At 42.0% G+C, this 5,897-nt stretch overlaps 1 long non-coding RNA gene across 1 annotated transcript; it reads right to left on the bottom strand.

The window, feature by feature from the left end:
• Positions 1-315: 315 nt before the first annotated feature.
• LOC112560890 lies at positions 316-4,246 on the bottom strand. Its single transcript, XR_003098619.1, has 3 exons — positions 2,310-4,246; positions 1,508-1,559; positions 316-913 (listed from the first exon to the last, which is right to left on the bottom strand). It is a non-coding gene; the product is annotated as an uncharacterized LOC112560890 (long non-coding RNA).
• Between the last annotated feature and the right edge of the window lie 1,651 nt (positions 4,247-5,897).

Genomic DNA, 5,897 nt, shown 5'->3' with positions numbered 1-5,897 from the left:
GATGAAGCGTAGAGTGCTCTGGCACTAACATGTGCCACACCATGTCTCTCTCGTCCTATAGGCCGGACTGCTGTCTCGAGCTGAACAGCGCCTAACAAGGACCAACGCTTATCTACCAGCCTCGAGCTCTGTGTCTGCGACCAGACAACTGCTGATGATGAAGCGTAGAGTGCTCTGGCACTAACATGTGCCACACATGTCTCTCTCGTCCTATAGGCCGACTGCTGTCTCGGCGCCTAACATTATCTACCAGCCTCGAGCTCTGTGTCTGCGACCAGACAACTGCTGATGATGAAGCGTAGAGTGCTCTGGCACTAACATGTGCCACACCATGTCTCTCTCGTCCTATAGGCCGGACTGCTGTCTCGAGCTGAACAGCGCCTAACAAGGACCAACGCTTATCTACCAGCCTCGAGCTCTGTGTCTGCGACCAGACAGATGCTGATGGTGAAGCGTTGCACACTCGGTAACTGCCATGAGCACCACTTGTCCGTCTCGTCGGGAAGGTTGGAAGGCAGTAAGGGTTGAGAAGGAAGAGAAGGTGAATGAAGGGGTGGTAAGTGGAAGGAAGAGATAGGAAAGGTTTGATGGAAAGGAAAAGGTAATAAAGGGGTGGAGAAAGGGGTAAAGTTGGATTTGTAAGGGAAGGAGAGAGAGGGAGTTGGATGGTAACAAAGTGTGAGAGGTAGAGGTGAAAAGTTGAGAAGGTTTGGAAATTGGTGTGAAGCAAATGTGTAGAAGGGCAAAATAGGGAGGCTATTGGAAGGTTTGTGGGAAGGGAAGAGGTTGGAAATGATGAAATGATGACAAGAGGGAAAAAGAATTTGTCTGGGATTAAAGAAGATAATTGATGAAGTATATGGTGTGGGAAGCAAGGAGTGAGGTTGGTGGAAAAGGAAGGAATGGGAATAACCTGAAAACATAAAAGAGAAAAGTACAACTGTGGCTAATATAATGCAACCAAAAAGCATTGTGTAAGCTAATATCATTGTGTAAATATGTGCTGCCAATTACTATACACCATTATCCATAGTGAAAAAATGAGGTGGCTTGATGGATAAAAGAGTGAAATTCCCACAAAAAACCTAGAGGCAGTTCCTTCCAAAGCCAATCACCATGCAAGTAGTGGAAGAAGTAGTTGAGTGCCTATGTATTTGTGTGTGTGTGCTTGCATGCGCGCTTTGAAGTGAATGCAACAAATGCAGATAACAATTGTCATTCAATGGAACTCAACTATGTCATTCAATAAAGTGACAATCTAAATACACAAACACTAAATCTTAATTGCAAAAGCAGTTACATGAAATCAATGTGTCTACATTATTATAATCCTTGAAAGGTGACATTGCAAGTGAAATTACTAAAATACATGTGTCAAGGGAGTTGAAGAGATGTGTTGTGGAGTGCGGGTAACAGTTCTTATTCAAGGAAATTTAAATATGTCATTGAATGAAAGGAATCCTCAATTTTAATCAAAAATGTCTATATTAAGTTTGGTGCCACTTACCTTATGGGCTGACCTGACCTGGTTTTAAAAGCTGGTTTACCAAACCTGTTATCTGTAAATGATGAAGAGCACACATTAATAAAGCAATGGTATTTTGAGGTAACTGTAAACCCATATACAATAAACATTCTGACCAAATTCCTTCAATTCTAGACCACGTGTAATAGTTTAAGAGCACCTAGATTGATAGTATCTGTATAGCACCAAAGAATGAAAAGAGTCAATTATTATCATGAATAGAAGGTCAGAGTTCATGAGTAACATTAAAGAAAGCACATGACAACCTAGGAATAAGGGGAGTTAAGAGTTTACTTAGCTGTAGACTGTACTGCATTACTCATTAAATGTGCAAATACGGTACTCGACTGATCAACATATTTCTCATATTCTTTGTCTAAACCAGGCATGTAAATTCCTCCATTAATCTTGGTTCCAAACTGTGTGTGAGTCTCAGTGTGTATATGCGCCGGTGTGTGTGTGCCTGTGAATGTATGTGGTGGGAAGTGAATCCTAGGAGTGCAGGTAATAATTGTCATTGCAGAAAATTAAATATTTCATATAATAAAGAAATAGTTTAAATTCTATTTATTAATTGTAAAGACCAAAACACTGTTTCCTGACATGAAGTCTTAATGGATAAATGTACACACACAAACACATACACCCCGAGACAGAAACCAATACACACAAATGCATGAACAAAGCAGGTATTGTTCACTGTGCCTCCGAGGACTACACAGAGTAACAAAGTGGTTATTCCTTGACCTATAACAATTGTAATGACTAAATTTAGTCATCGTACCTTTGCTAGAAAGTGTAGTTTGATGCTTTACAGTCGTGCAGCTCTGCACAGAATTGACCTGGCGAGAAGTCTTTTCGTAGCTTGCACACAGGTGAGCACGAGCTCTGGTCATGGTGAGTCTCGCAACCTGCGGACTGCACGTGATTTGTTGACATCTGGGCTAGAGCACGTGAACCGCTGTCTGTGTTGTCCCATCTGTGTTTATAGGACATCCTGGAAACATGGCACATTACCCCTACCGGGAGATATACAAAGGGAGGACAAGAGGTTGAGGGGAGAAGAAAAAGAGAGAGCAGCTTGAGAGAAGGGCGCGACGAGTCATCGCCAACCGGTTGACTAAGGACAAAGTCTGTGCTCGGAGCTACGTTCTGTCTACGGCTGTCTCACGTTGTGACTCAGTGTTCCTGCTAGCAGTGTGTTGCCCCAGGCACAAGTCTGGGAGGGGATGTGTCAGTCAGCCTGCCAGACATAGTATTGTAGTGTCTGACAGCAACAGCATAAGTTTGAATCTGAACAGTGAAGACATAATATTTTGCGGTGATTTTACCTCTCTCGCAAGTCGTAATATCTAGAGAAGATGAGAAAGAAGTGAAGGTCTAACTAATCATCTTGACAAACGAGCACTTTCTATCCGTATTTGCCCCGTAGGTTTACCCAGTTACAGTGTTCCCTCGCTACTTCGCGGTTCATATATCGCGGATTCACTACTTCGCGGTTTTTTTTTTTTTTTTGAGTGAAGTATCGATGATACTTCCGCGCTTCTACAAAATACCAGAGATATTTCAACAGGAAAAAGACGAAAAATGAAGCTGTATTAGTATCTGCTTGGAGAATTTAAGACTTCAACAAAAGAAAACGGGAATTTGATTATGGAAGACATAATCTGTTATTGCACTGGAGTCTAGACAACACAGTGCGCTTGAAGAAATATGGTTGCCCTCACTCAAGTAAATGAAAAATTCTTTGTTCAGCCTGATGTCAAGGCTACGCACTTACAGCATCATTCCTTGATGTGTTCTTCAGACTTTTAAATGTTGCCAATCGTACAGAATGGACCAGAAATCTGCGGACTGGAAAAGCTGCTCAGTGCTGTGAAAGAGTTCACCCTTGTGCACTGAAAATATTCCATGCTGTTGATGTTCACAGACTAAGTGACCTGGTCTACAATTAACTTTAAAGGTACCCGACCCATCCCGAGAAAGTCACGTGCTAGATGTACACGATGCTGGTTGAAGATGTTAGAAAAGGATAAGTAAAGACTGTCGCCTTTCCCCACAAAAACTTAATTCTTTGAAAACTTCGATGAAAATGGCAAAGTTAAGTGAGTCCCAAGTGTGGGCATGTGTTTATGTCTATGTCAGTGTAAGTTTGGGTTTGTTTGTTACAAACGGGGTTAGGGTGGGTGGCAGAGTGACAGCATGTTTGCATGTCTCCAATGAGATCCACGTCTATTGTAGATGGAATGAACATGTGAACAGTAGTGAGCGTGTTAAACATGTAGAGAATATCAAGCAACCATCATTGCTTGTTATGTATCATCAATCAGAGTTAGATAAGAACCTACATTTTTTTGTATGACAAAATTTCGATTTGACATGACCGATCTAGAAACACATATTTACAGATACCGGAATCACTCGATGGAAAATATTCTCTGCTCGTTGTGGGGAAATGTTATTGAAGATGAAATCTACTGTGTGCTTGTCTGCCCATTCCGAGGTAGCCTGAGGATAAAATTTATTGATCTTAAATAATTAGAAACCCAAATGTCTTCGAGCTCATATTACTTCTGTCTAAATTATTGAAGCTATTTGCAGAAAATTATGTATATTTCTTTTTTTCTTTCTTATGCAGCTTAAGCCTTGAAAGCGATTTCATAAACAGGAAGATTTAAATTGTATTCAGCTTTACACAGTTTTTGTTTGTTCGCCTTGTCGCAATAAATAAAATATATCATTGTTATCTTAAACACTCCTTCAAAGGACTCAAGACCTTATTAAAGGAACCAATCATCAGTAACCTAAACCAACGCAGGATGAAAAAGTCCAGATGGATGTTAATGCTTTGGACTGAACCAAGCCTACTCTCTAAATCTGTTAATTTCCCTGGGACAAATTTCATCGCAAATATGCTTTTTAAGAACCAAAATAGAATTGTGCACAGTACAATATATAAAAGTAAAATGTCTCACTTATACTTTAATTCGAACATCTTATCTTAACACAGCCATCATGTGGCACCAACCTTTCTATCCTCCACGTGTTTTTGCTTTCTGCCGTTGGAGGCGTCGTCGTTGTCCAGATGCATGAGGGACAGTTGATCTCCGGGTCGGCTAACGGCGCTCTTTCTGGTGACAACGACAAGGCAAGAAAAGCATCGAGGCTAGGAATTATCTTCTCCTAATTGTGGAGCGCACGTGCATCATGCCTTCACGCCTGCCATCCGGCCGGCCAGCATGGTTTGGAGCTGACTGAGTGCCGACAGGTCTGGCACATCGATTTGCTTGCCGCTGGACCCCTTATCTGTTACAGTCACCGAGGATTCACTCATTCAAGGGGTCGCACTCTCTGGCCCAGCAATAGGAGACAACAACAAAATAGGAAGAAGAAGAAAAAGGAAAAATCTTAACTTCTCTAAAGAGGTTTCCGTGGGATCAATCAACTTTTTTTATTTTGGAGTGTTCTTAGGTGAAATCATCAAGACTAGAGTAACATGATGTTAAGCGGAGGACTTACACGTTTGTTTCCATCTATAAAAGTGATAATGACAGGTTAGTAGTTGATAATCTTTGCTCTATTGATAAACCATTAATTGAGGAGTTTATAGTCCTTACTGAACCCTGTAATGACAATAAACCCTCATACAGAGTGTTGGTGCTAAACTACGCCATTCCACAGCACACACTTCTTAGATAAAAGCTGAAGAAGGATCACTGAATGTTGAGATGCTAGTAAGAAAGCAAAGGGATGAAAACAAAATTTCTAGTAAACATTATTCCTCCCACCAACACCCGCGTAGCTAACGGACATGAGCAGTGGATGTCAGGCTGACCGAAGAAGGTGGACGCAATGCGGGCGGTGGTGGCGGAGAGGTACGACACTTCCATTATCGTTGTGCGCCTCCAGCTCAGCCAGTCGATGATGCTGTCCATCACCAAAGCTAACAAGCAGCAGCAACCTGCAATCGGGCATCCCTGGAGCAGCAGAGCACCTTTCGGGGTGTGGGTCTGGAGGGGAAGCAGGGACGTAATATTCGGAAATATTGATGGAGTGTCCTGTCTAGGACGGGAGGATCTCGCGGCTGTCGACAATTGCAGATGAGGCAGTGAGTGCTGCAGGCTAGTCACGTGACCCGTACAACCTGTCACCCTAGCGCCTAAATAAGTCTCTTGTTGTAGAAAAAGTCGTATAAGTTGCTTCACCTTCCTAATACTTTTGAGTCTTTTTTCCACTTAATTTTCCTCTCTCTCTCTCCCAACATGCGTGCTGGGGGGCACACACACACAAAGACATATTTTCTCTATTTCACAGTTTTATATATTGCCTTCCTTTTGAGGTATGACTTTACAATCCCTCAATAACAATATTT

The sequence above is a fragment of the Pomacea canaliculata genome, linkage group LG3 (genome assembly GCF_003073045.1).
Source record: "Pomacea canaliculata isolate SZHN2017 linkage group LG3, ASM307304v1, whole genome shotgun sequence".
Classification (NCBI taxonomy): domain Eukaryota; kingdom Metazoa; phylum Mollusca; class Gastropoda; order Architaenioglossa; family Ampullariidae; genus Pomacea; species Pomacea canaliculata.
This window is presented reverse-complemented; position numbering and strand designations above follow the sequence as displayed.